The sequence below is a fragment of the Myotis davidii genome, unplaced genomic scaffold, assembly GCF_000327345.1.
Source record: "Myotis davidii unplaced genomic scaffold, ASM32734v1 scaffold2339, whole genome shotgun sequence".
Lineage (NCBI taxonomy): Eukaryota > Metazoa > Chordata > Mammalia > Chiroptera > Vespertilionidae > Myotis > Myotis davidii.
In genome coordinates, this window is record NW_006290672.1 from 380658 (window position 1) to 394702 (window position 14045).

The following is a 14045-nucleotide window of genomic DNA, read 5'->3' on the forward strand; positions in this document are numbered from 1 at the left end:
GCACCTGGGGCTTGTGGGCCCGGCCCTCAAACGCCGGAGGCCTAACGGTTTCCGGCGCCCTTCTCCACAGCCCCAGAGGCCTCTGTGAGGTTTTGGGACTTGGCCCTAGCCTGGCCTTTGTCTGTCAGGATGGCTAGCAGCAGCCTGTCCAGGTCTGAATTCATTGCCGGAGGGAAATATAAATTGATACGAAAGATCGGCTCTGGCTCCTTCGGGGTCGTTTATCTGGCGGTCAACATCACCAATGGTGAGGGGGTTGCAGCGAAGATAGAATCTCAGAAGGCCAGGCACCCCCAGTTGATGTATGAGAACAAACTCTATCAGATTCTTCAGGGTGGGATTGGTATCCCCCACATACGGTGGTACGGGCAGGAGAGGGAATATAATGTGCTAGTCATGGATCTTCTTGGGCACAGCCTTGAAGACCTCTTCAGCCTCTGTTCAAGAACTTTCACAATGAAAACTGTACTTATGCTAGCTGACCAGATGATAAGTAGACTTGAATATGTTCATTCGAAGAACTTTATACACAGAGACATTAAACCCGATAATTTCGTGATGGGCGTCGGGCATAACTGTAATAAGTTATATCTTGTTGATTTCGGTTTGGCCAAAAAGTACAGAGACAACAGAACAAAGCAACACATACCGTACAGAGAAGATAAAGATCTCACTGGCACTGTCCGTTATGCTAGCGTCAATGCACATCTTGGTATTGAGCAGAGTAGGCGGGATGACTTGGAATCCTTAGGGTATGTTCTGATGTATTTTATTAGAAGAAGCCTGCCATGGCAGGGACTAACGGGTGCAACAAAGAAACAGAAACATGAAAAGATTTGTGAAAAGAAGATGGCCACATCTGTTGAAGCTTTATGTAATGACTTTCCTGCAGAATTTACTATGTACTTAAACTATTGTCGTGGGTTACGCTTTGAGGAAACACCGGATTACACGTATCTGAAGCAGCTATTCCGCAACCTTTTCAGGAGCCTGAACTACCATTATGACTTCGTATTTGATTGGACATTACTAAAGCAGGAGGGAGCACAGCAGGGAGCCTCTTCGAGCGAGCAGGTACAGCAGGCCTAAACCCCACAGCTTCCTAAGCATGAATGAAGGAATAGAAGGAGCAGTGCGGATATCAGAGCAGCATTTGTTTCTCCCCAAATCTAGAAATTTTAGTCCATATGTACACTAGCCAGTGGTTATGGACAATCGGTTACTTGTTCTAAAGAACTTATTTTACATATTAATATTGGGCAGCATTGGGGATGCTATGAATTGTAGCTGCTGTAATTGTGAATATTAACTGAAGCAGTTTCTGCTATAAAGAATTAGCTAGCCCTAACTGGTTTGGCTCAGTGGATAGAGCGTTGGCCTGTGTACTAAAAGGTGTGCAGGAGGCAGCTGATCGATATTTCTCTCCCATCGATGTTTCTAACTCTCTATCCCTCTCCGTTTCTCTCTGTAAAAAATCAATAAAATATATATTTTTAAAAGAATTACCTAATTTTGGTAATTGGCAATGGGTCTTTAGCTAGTTCTCTCCAGGTTTCATTAATAACGTGGATTTCTTTATCCTAGTAGAGGTCAATAACTTTTGCTATGTTCATCTTGTACTTGGGACACATTGGAGCCTTTTATTCCTTATATTCTTTGCTTACCCTTTTTGGTGTTTTCTTGTTTCATAGAATCTGTTTCCAAGATTTTTACTTACCTTGGCACCCCATTCCTAAATTTCTGGCTAGGCTGGTATTTTTCTGAATGTAAAACATTTGGAGAGCTTCATTCATCATTGAAGCACAACGCAGAGAATTGCTAGAAATTAAATTCTCTAAGGGAGATATACTAGCATGACTCAACATCTTTAAAAAACTCCAGCCATTCTGGAGGATTTACTAACCCTAAATACAGAGATCATGTTGTCTTATCCTATATAACAAAAGCTTAATATGCTAAGTGTCTGGTTGTCTGGTCTGCCATTCAACCCATCAAAGTGTAATATACTAATGATATGCTAAGGCTGCTCAACCACTCACTATAATATGCACTGACCACCAGGGGGCAAACAGTCTACCAGTTGACCAGTTGCTATGATGTGCATTGACCACCAGGGGCAGACAGTAGACCAGTTGACCAGTTGCTATAACATTCACTGATCACCAGGGGGCAGACCCTTCGACCAGTAGGTTAGCTTGCTGCTGGAGTCAGGCTCATCCAGACTGAGGAAGACGGACTGGACACACCCTGGAGCCCTTCTGCAATCTCTCCCTAGCTGGCCTGGTCAACCTCCCCCATCTCTCCCTGGCCCCGATCATGCACCAGTGGAGTCCCTCAGCCTGGCTTGTACCCTCTAGCAATCCAGAATCCTTGGGGGATGTTGAAGAACCAGTTTTGGCCCGATCCCACAGGCCAGGACAAAGGACCCCACTGGTGCAAGAATTTGTGCACCTTGTCTCTAGTTATTTAATATGCATACTAAAATTCTTACTATCTCAAGTTAAACAATAGAGAAGGGCTCACATCTTGATAAATATTCTCAACCAAATATACAGACTTTACGAGGATAAAATTATATATTTCTCTACTATAGGATTTGAAACATGATTCAGTTGATTTTAGCTCTGTAATGAAAATTTCACCTTAGCATTTTCACCACAAGCAATCTTTTATTGCCTTATTCTTTGTATATTTTTAGTAGGTTCATTGCCTTAGAAGAGTTAAAGTTGATTAATCCTTTCAGTGTGATAGATTGGCATAGTAGTTCCAAGTCTATGAAAAGAATATGAACTGGGTGATTCAGAATGGCTTGGCTGTAAGTCCTTCCATAACCCTAGCAACATTCTTTAATAATAAGTCTCAATGCAGCTTGCTGTTGCTGTTGTTATTACTTTAATACTAAACTAATTATGAATATTATCAATAGACATATTTGCTCTTTGTTAAGGTGAATGAAGAAATATGACTATATTTTGGGTAATTGGTCACTTAGTAAGTGGTATGATGTGAAAGGTAGGAAAATAAGTTATGAAAGTTTGGACTGACCTGGTATTTATAAGAAATAAGAAGGAGACTACATTGTAAGGAACATTTTTAAAAATTATATTTTGTCCGTGTTTGTGTTTGATTTTGCACAAGATAGGACTCAATGAAGTTAAAGCAAGGCCTTGTTGATTATTTTCAAAAACTCTTGATTTTAGTTATCAAATGTTTTGCTTATTATGGAAATATTTAAACATATACAAAAGGATCTAGAAAACTTATTAACCTCCCACGTACCCATCATTCTGCTTCAGCAATCATCAACTCATGGTCAACCTTGTAACTTGTTCCAGCCATTACCTCCCATTACATATTATTTTTTAAAATATATTTTTATTGCTTTCAGAGAGGAAGGGAAAGGGAGAGGGAGAGAGAGAGATAGAAACATCATAGATGAGAGGAGCATCATTATTTGGCTGCTTCCTACATGCCCTGCACTGGGGATCAAGCCCACAACCCAGGCATGTACCTTGATCGGAAATCAAACTGTGACCTCCTGGTTCACATGTCGACACTCAACCACTGAGCCATGCTGACTGAGTACATTGCATATTATTTTGAAGAAAAATCCAGATATTATGTCTTTATAGCCATAAATATTATAGTATTAATCTCTAAAGATAAAAAACTTTTTAAACATAAAAGAAGAAAACTATCACAACTAGACTTTTAAAATGATAACCCAATATAATAAAAGCCTAATATGCAAATCGGCCCAACGGCAGAGCAACCAGTCATTATGATGCATATTGACCACCAGGGGGCAGACACTCAACGCAGGAGCTTTCCCCAGCCCTCAGGCCCTAGGCCAGCCAAGGCAGGTGCCAGCGGGGGACCCCAATCGCCCCACCGGTCACCCCACAGAGGGAGGCGACTGGCGGCAGCAGGGTGTGGGGCTGGTGAGTGGGTGGCACCTGACCTGCCAGGGTGGGTGCCAGCAGGGCCTGCCCTCGTTCACTCCACTGGTCACCCCATAGATCGGCCCTAATCACCGGCCAGGCCTAGAGACCCTACCCATGCATGAGTTTCTTAATATAATCAAAAGTCCAATCAGTGTTCAAATTTCCAAATGTGTCACTAATGGCATACATTTATTTTTGTTTGCTTCCATGTGAAAATAAGGCTCATACAATGCAACTGAAAAATATCTTTTTAGACTCCTTTTTAAAAATTATGTATTTTATTTGAGGTAATAATAGATTCACATGCAGTTGTAAAAATTATACAGAGAGATACTATATTTCCTCCACTAGTAATATTTTGTGAAGCTATAATATTATATCACAAGCAGAACACTGACATTGATACAATTAAGTACAGAAAGTTTCCATCACCAGAGGATTCCTCTCTTGCACTTTTATTGCCATACCCATTTCCCTCCTGCCCTGAAATCCTCCTTAACCCCTGACACCTGTTCTAGAAAAATCTATTGTAGAACAATCTGTTCTATATTTCTAAAGTTTTATTGTTTCAACAATGCTATAAAAATGAAATCATACAGTGAGTAAGATTTTGAGATTGGATTTTTCCACTCAATATAATTTTTTAGAGAGTCATCCAAGATGTTGACCATATCAATAACTTGTTCATTTATATTGCTGATTAGCACTCCATGGAATGGGTATAAAAATGTTTGTTTATTCATCTACCCATTAAAAAACATCTGGGTTATTTCCAGTTTTTGACAATTGTGAATGAAGCTGCTACAAACATTCAGGTATAGATTCTTATGTGAACATGAGTTTTTGTGTTTGTTTGTTTGTTTCTGGAAAAATGCCCAGGAGTATATTTGCTGGATCATATGGTATTTGCATGTATTGTTTTTTAAAAAAACTGCCAGACTACTTTCTAGAGTAGCTATACCATTTTCCATTCCAACCAGCAGGGGGGATCCAGTTTTTCACATCCTCACCAGCAATTTGTTTGTTTGTTTTTTGGTCACAATTTTTATTTGAGCCATTTATTGATTCTTAAGCAATAGGTTTGTCATTGTGGCCTCCATTTGCATTTCCCTAATGGCTAGTGAGGGTCATATGTCTATTTGCTATAGTATTTTCTTTTTGGAGAAATATAGCACAATTGTCTATGTTATGTTATTTTTCCTTTTTCTGATTAGATTTTTTTAAATTGTTGAGTTTTGAGAATTTTTATATATTCTAAACTCTAGTCTCTTTGGATATGGGTTTGCAAATACTTTATCTCAGTCTGTGGTTTATTTTTTTTAACTAAAAAAAATATAGAAAACAAGATGTACTTTATAGAACTAACTTTTATTTCTTCCCCTTCATCTTATTTACCCTGTTCTCCTATAAATAACCATTTAAAAGTTATGGTTTATCCTTCCATTGTTTATTTTAATATGAGCAAATTATGTTTTGAATATTTAGTAAAGTGTTTTTAATTTATATCTTTATATCAGCCTCTTTATATAATAATGTTAGGTCTTATTTTTAGTTCCTTATTATGCTAATCTCTTCTTTCTTGTCTCTCTAGACTAGAATTTAATTAAAGATATCATTTTATTCATGGTCAAAACTATATGGAAATCAACATGTTTATTAAAATTCTCTACTATTCATAGGTTCTCTACATTGTTTTATTATTCCTTGCAATTGTATTATAAATTATTAGAGCACATAGATATTTTTATCTTTAGAGATTAATACATACTAAATTCTATTCTTTTATGATATTATTCAATCTTAGTTTAATGGTAAACATAAGTTTAAAGACCACCACCAGTCTTTTTATGGATTTATCTAGTCATAACAGTTCCACATGATAGTTCTATGTAACAGTTTGATTGTAGGTTTTATAAATTGCAAAAACAGTTTGATTAGATATAAAATCCTTGGTTTATTTTTTGTATTTTAAGTATGTTAATTCTTTCTCTTTTTTGATATCTAGCTCTATTGTTGAAATGGATGATGAAAACTTGATTTAGTAATATTGCCTGGATGGGTTTTTTTTCCTTGCTTCTTTAAGATAGAATGATTTTACAGGTAAATGTCTCAGGCTTAACTTTTTTAAGTCATTTTTCCCAGAAACATTAGCTAAATAAACAGAAGATATTTACTAGTACTTAGTTATAAGATTCAGGCACCAGTTAGCAGAAAAAAAGAAAGTCTATGGTAGTCAAAGGACTTCTGCCCATAGTAGAAGTGTTGTAGTACTTCAATACCTCAAAGAAATGAAATCAGGTTTCGAGGAGTAAAGTTCTATCATTGAAATGTTAATATAGGGTGTCCCCCCCAAAATGTATACACGTTTTAACAGCTGATAGCTCAATTGATGTTTCTTTCTTTTTAGATTTAACCCATATATAATTAATAATTATTCAAGATGTATATACATTTTTTTGGACACCCAGTATACATAAACCATTCATTAAATACAACTTTATCACCTTATAATAAAAAAACAGCCAATCCTATCTCTCTGCTACATGTGCTACAACATAGGTTAAACGATGAATAACATCTGGCATTTTATGATTAAATCGACCATTCATCCGACTGATTGGCCAGTACATATGACGTGCACTGGCAATTTAAAAAAAAAATCATTGACTTGCGCATGCATGATACATATAAAGTTCTCACTGCCGCCAATTGCATCCATGTTTTAATTATAATACTATATTATATATACTATTTTGACATGTAATTTTTTGCAGTAGCATAATTACTGAAAGAATCCGTCTTCTAATTAATTTCCTTTCAATGTGGACAAATCCATGCACCAGGTCACTAGTTGGAATATAAAATTATTCAAAGTTTGTATACATTGTTTTGGGACACTCTGTATAAAATTTAGGATGATTTATTCTCTAGTTTAAAAATAGAGCTAATGTTGGGTTTAAGCAGTAGTTGTCAGCCATTAAAGTTTTCTGAAAATATTACTTCTACATTATGTTTGCTTTTCTTTTAAAATACTCCAAATCTACATCTATCATTTGGACAAATTAAGAGCCATGTAAGTAAGTAACAGAAGAACAATTAAAGTGGTACCTTCTGGGAAGGAAGGAACTATTGCTTTTTATTGGAAGCCCTTTACATTTGAGCAGATCTATTAAATACTTTGAGAAAAACATTTTTAAAATAAATAATTTAATTAAATTTTAAAATTATTAGGGTTTATGTTATTTTTAGGCTTGACTTAATATAGTTCTAGTTCAACAGAGAAATCACGAATCTCTACGAAAACGTGATATACTCACTGTGCTTTAGTTACCTAAAATTCATTTGAAATTTTCTATTTAAATCATATAATCACTGCCACCCACATGCCATCTGGTGGCATATCTCCAGATGACACATAGGAAGTAATAAAACTCTCTAAAATTTGCCCTATAAATCCAACCAAGTAAGTGCTATAAACAGCTTTATATTGCTGAATGATGAGGTAGAATTCTCTGTTCTTTAAGAAGCATTTTGATTTTATCAAATTAAATAGCAACAACAAAAGCCTTCACTTCTACTCAGTATTGTTTGAAATTCTGGGTCTTCTAGTAAAGCAACGATTACATGTAGAAAAAATTCACCTTCCCAACTTCAGTTCCTCTTACGGTGAAGCCCCAAAATATAAGGACTAGTTGGGCAATATTGTTACATCATATCTCCTCATGAAAGTTGCTCTAGAAAATTGCCTCTGTTTTATGTAAATTCCTAAAGCAGTGGTTCTGAGCCTTGATTGTAAATTTGAATCACCTGGGATGCAATGAAAACTCCGGATGCCAAACCACACACTACACAAATTATACAAGACTCTCTGAGAGTGTGAACAAGGCACCTACTAGTAAATTTTTAAAACTTTCCAGATGTTGACAGTGTGCAGCCAACTTTGAGAAACACTGTCCTAGGGATTATGTTTATTTTATGTAAAACTGTATACCTGTGGGGATAAATTACTTTGAAGAATTTAAAAAATATAAAAATATATATTGGAAGTAACTAGGTTATAATTTTTGAGATTGGAACAAAGGAAAAAAATTAAGAGACATATTCTTTATTGGTAAACTGAAAAATAAAGGTAAAATTTAAGTTGGTAAATCTAATGTTATTTTCTAAGCAGTGTTAGGTCCTCTAGTCTAAAAATCAATATATAACCAAAAGGATATGAATGATATCAGATATTTAATACAAATGAAAGAAACGAGCCTCTTTCATAGAAAGAAGAGATATCCTAAGGATCTAATAGAAGTTCTTCAATTGAGTGCAACAAGCCTTTGTAAGCACAATAAAAGAAGAAAAACATCGTAGAAAAAAGAGTATTCATATGTTGTGTTTTCCCTAAGCACTACTACAGTGTTAACTTGCTCATTTATTTGTTTCATAATGTATTGTTCACATGTTTCTTTGTGTGTAACCTTTGGCTTAAAGTTTACATAATTTCAAATAATAATATTTTTCATTTTCCTTTATTATTATTTTAAATTCTATTTACTTCTTTAATATATCATTTTCTAGTCTGATCTAGAGTTCGATACAAAAAGAACATGGTTTTTATTACAGCTAAAATACACTGGATTTTTTTCATATATCTCTGCATGTTCTCACTGTCACTTCTTAGGATGTTACAGTTTAAACAGAAAATAACAGCACTTATGTTTCAATTTATGTTACATGTTTTGTACCTGTTATATATTTATATCATTTATATATAATTTCATTTAAAATTAAAATGTTACTCATTCAATAAAGATTAGAAGATGCCTCATAGGATGTCATCACATAGGGCAATCTTTCTTTAAGACCAAGTTTAATAGCAGTTAGAAAATCAAAACTTAATTTTAAAATATCAAAATAAGAGTCATGTTCATGTGAAACATTCTGATGGAGTCATATATTTATATAGTAATTATAGTTTGCTCTTCCATTTTTTGGGGGGGGAACACCCTGTATTAATATCTATCCCATGTCATCTCGAAAAAAAAGGAATTAGAAGATGGGTACATTAATTAAAAGTTTTCATTTTTTTGTCCCATATAATCTTCCTATTATATTTTTTGTTATACCTTGAAAAGAATATTAATTGATATCACCATTCTTCAATTGAATCTGCATTTTTCTATTTAAATGTTTTGAAAAAATATTACCCTTTCACTTGAAGTTCAAAAAATCACACTCATTTGGAAATAAACACACACAAAAGAACAATGTTGACGTAAAACAAAAATGTGATCTATCACAATGGAATATTATTTGGCAATGAGAAATATTGAATTATTAATACATGGTCCAACATGTATGGTCCCTGAAAACATTATGCTCAGTGAAAGTGGTCAATCACAAAAGACAACTTATTATATGATTCAATTTATATTAACTATCCCAAAGAGGCAAATCTACATGTAAAGAAAGTAGATCAGTGGTTGCCTGGGGCATGCATGGAGTTACTTTTCGGAGTGTTAAAATGTTCTAAAATTAGATTGTGGTGATGGTTGTACCACTCCATAAATTTACTAAAAGATGTTGAACTGTACACTTTAAATTGATAAATTTTATGGTATGAAAATTAAATTTGAAATTTTAAAAAAATGTGATCCTAAAAAGCTGTTTTGAGGTTAATTCTTCTTATGAGATAACCTACTTACATAGAATGTAAGACAAGCCCACCTTATGTCATTAGTGCTGAAGTGAATAATGTGGAAAAATAAAATACATGATGAGCTTCCTGTAAAAAATTCAGACAAATTCGGACAAAATTCTGGCAGGGCTACTGTTGTGATAGGAGAAAGAGCATCCAAATACATAAGACTAGAGGCCTGTTGCACGAAGACATTCGTGCAATAGGCCTTCCCTTCCCTTGGCTGCTGGCACTGGTTTGCCTCTGGCACCTGGGACCCAGGCCTTTGCTCTGGCCAGGCTCCAGTCGGAGCTGGCCCTGGGGCCATCAGGCTTCACTCTGCCACTTGGAGCCTACCTATGCAAATTAACCTCCATCTTTGTTGGGTTAATTTGCATACTCTCCTGATTGGTTGGTTAGTGTAGCGAAGGTATGGTCAATTTACATGTTTGTTTATTATTAGCTGAGATATCAGATGTAAAGAAAGCACTTTGCTTAGTGCCTGGTACATTGACCATATGCTTAATGAATGAGTTATTTTTATCATCATCATAAAACTATTATTATCATCACAAAAATTATAGTTGAAAATATATGGATGCACAGACTTCATCTCATCTCTTGAAGTTATACACAGTTGAGTATAAATATAATATTGGTGCCATGCATCTACTATTGTCCGTTCGCTACCACAATGATAGATAGTGTGACTCTAGGAGAACTACTACTGTCTATTGGGCTTACCCTTAAAATCAAATCCCATCAAATTAGGACGAAGTTCACTCTCTCTGTTCATGGTTGAGAAAATGTGCATGTCTTTTAAAAGATAGAAATTACATTCTTAATTAGGAAAATCAACATCGAGGCAACTTTCTCTTTCAGAGACAGTATTCTGATAAAGCTTTAGGAGGTATACTATGACAGAAAGAAATTTTAAACCATAGTGGTAAGCTTTTTATTTTGGGGAACAGTAGTCTGGAACTTTGTGACATTATTTTAATAAGCACCCCAAATTTTATGTGTTGCATTTAGTAAGTGGAAAACAGTGTATATGGAAATTGTATAAAGGTAATGCCATCCCTAGTTATTGTAGCAAATAGAAATTAATGGACTTCACTATAGCAGAGGATGAAACTAAATGTCAAGGTAAAAAAAAGTATCATTCTTTATATACCATCCATTTGATTTAATTCAAAAGGTCAACATTTCCCTTCAGAGTTATGGAATTTTGAAAGCATTTCAGTGTTACTTTAAAAAAATTTTATTGAATTTTTTGGGGTGACATTGGTCAATAAAATTATATAGGTTTCAGGTGTGCAATCTATAACACATCATCTATATATATTGTATTGTGTGTTCACCACCCAAAGTCAAGTCTCCTTCCATCACCACTTATCCCTGCTATACCCTTTTCTACCTCCCCACCCCCCTTTTCCTCTGGTTATCACCATACTGTTTTCTGTATCTATGAAGTTTGGTTTTTGTTTGCTTAATCCCTTCACATTTTTTACCCAGCTTCCCAACTCTCCTCCCCTCTGACAGCCGTCAGTCTGTTCTATGAGTCTGTTTCTATTTTGTTTGTCAGTTTATTTTGTTCATTAGATTCCACATGTAAGTGAGATCATGTGATAATTATCTTTCTCTGACTGGCTTATTTCACTTAGCATGATACTCTCCAAGTCCCTCCATGCTGTCTCAAAGGGTAAGAAATCCTTCTTTTTACAACTGCATAATATTCCATGGTATAAATGTACCACAGTTTTTTTTATCCACTCATCTACTGATGGGCACTTGGGCTGTTTCCAGATCTTCATTAATGCAAATAATGCTGCTATGAACATAGGGGTGCTTCAGAATTCTTAGGATATATTCCTAGAAGTGAAATCACTGAGTCAAATGGCAGTTCCATTTTTAATTTTTTGAGAAAACTCCATATTGTTCTCCACAGTGGCTGTGCTAACCTGCGTTCCCATCAACAGGACATGAGGGTTCCCTTTTCTCCACATCCTCGCCAGCACTTGTCATTTCTTGATTTTTTTTGACCATAGCCATTCTGACAGGTGTGAGGTGATAACTCATTGTGGTTTTAATTTGCATCTCTTGGATGATTAGTGGTGTTGAGTATCTTTTCATATGCCTACTGGGCATCTGTATGTCCTCTGGAGAAGTGTATAGTCAGGTCCTTTTCTCATTTTTAAAAATTGTATTGTTTGTTCTTTTGGTGTTGAGTTGTATAAGTTCTTTCTAAATTTTGGATATTAACCCCTTGTCAGATGTATCATTGGCGAATTCAGTGGTCCTTTTAATGGATTACTTGCCTACTCTGGTCTTTAGTGATCACAAGAAACATTAAGTATAGTACTGAATAAGTAATTGAAAGATCATTTAATTTTCACCTTCCTCCCATGAATATTGAATATTCATATGAATATCGGATATTCTGAATATTCTGTCAATAATGACTACCTTATAGGAGAATTTATTCTTTTGGGTAATATTTTCATATGGAGGCTCCTTTACTCTCTTTCAGAAACATTGTCAAGGATCAACCTGCCAACGCTAGCAAGTCAAATTATTTTCTAAACCTGCTTTGCTATTTCAGATAATTGGTGAAGAATCTTTCAGTCACCCAGACGTGATATTTTACTTACATTTGGCTCCTCTCATTAACTGCCAAGCTTAGCTGAGAGAGAGAAAGGATATACTTTGAAGGGGTAACATGGAAGCCAGAAGTACTAATTTCTCTTATGCTTGGGAGATTTTTATAATCAATTATTATTTCTTTTTGTTTGTTTGTTTCCATCACATCACTTTATTTTCTGCTTGCTGATTGAGGCTTTAATAAAATTACATTAAAACATCAAGTTTAAGAGAAAAGTTATTTAATGTAAAATATATTTTCTACTCTTCAGATGAGAGAAACACCCTTTTTATGATAAAGGGAAGGGTTTTAACATCTGTTTGTTTAAAATATGTTGGCTATTATTCAGCACATGAGTAACATGCAGAGGTAGGTGTATATCAAGCAGTGACTTAGTATCTGAGGGAATAGTGCACCCAGTCAAGTAATGTCTGAATAGTAGGTAAGGGAGGCAACAAGAGAGGGTAAAAGAACCTTGCTCCAGATCCTTAACAGTCAATATAATTTCCTAGCAATCAATGAAGCACAGTTAAGTTTTTTTCAGAAAATCATCATGTTTTTCTGGAAGTTAACATAAAGTTAACTTCAGAAATGGAGCTTCAACTATTTACTAAATGAGACCAAACACATCAAAAAGGAAGTCCACTTAGAGAATAAGTAATGTTTAGATATATGCGTAATTGGCTCATGTTCCTACCCAACTTGCATGGTTTAACATTGAATGGCAGCCAGTAGATACAGGCTGCAGCACTTGAGGACTTGTGCAAATTGGGAGCCATTAAAGATTCAATGTGACTTCAAAATGAGTCATCATTTTAAGTTTCGAATAGACGCATTTATCTTTTTTAGAAACAGTAATTCTAAAAGCATCTTTAGTCAGGTAGAAAGTAAGTCAATGCTGAACAGATTATTTTTTAACTCTTTGCTCCTTTGGCTATTTTTATATTCAATCGTGTTCTAGACATTAATTGGCTACTTAAAACACAGTGATATTTATTGTAATACAGATAAGCAACTTACAATGGGATGAAAATTCATGGATGGAAAGTGGTCGTTAGAGACGTTATTGAAGTTCTTGTTCCTCAGCATCACCAGGTATTGGCAAGAGCCCTAAAAAGGCTACAGGCTTCAGCAGACCCTAAACCTAATAGAATTATGCTGCTGATTCAACCATGTTGCAGTGATACAAATACTACAATTTACTTAAACACTAACATATATTTTTATCCCAATACAGTTATCTAACAGAAACATTTTTATGCTTTTGTTGCAGAGAAAGAATTTATGTTCCCATTATAGGTTGCTTGTGTTATGTGCATATTTTTATCATTTAGAGAAATTAGTGGTTTCCTGGTATAGCCTGTTCGTGTACATGTGCATGTATACAACAGTCATATTTTCTTTGTAAAAAATATATTTTTATTGATTTCAGAGAGGAAAGGAGAGGGAGAGAGAGAGATAAACACATCAATGATGAGAGAGAATCATTGATTGGCTGCCTCCTGCACGATCCCCAGCCCGCAATCTGGTCATGTGCCCTTGACCGGAATCAAACCTGGGACCCTTTAGTCCACAGGTCGACGCTCTATCCACTGAGCCAAACTGGCTAGGGCCAACAGTCATATTTTCCATAGTATGATCAGTGTTATTAATTTGCTGATTGGCAGATTGATCCCTTTATTCCCCAGAAATTGTTTAATATACAATACTTGACAACCAAACTCTCTGGATCTTTACCCTCTTCTCTTTACTCTCCGCAGTATTTCAGTGAAGAATCTCTACTCCTCCCCAGTAT

The 14045-nt window shown here is 35.3% G+C and overlaps 1 pseudogene; it reads left to right on the forward strand.

Moving 5' to 3' along the window:
- The first annotated feature begins 129 nt into the window (after nt 1–129).
- Nucleotides 130–1089, forward strand: LOC102758095 (annotated as a pseudogene).
- Nucleotides 1090–14045: the final 12956 nt, after the last annotated feature.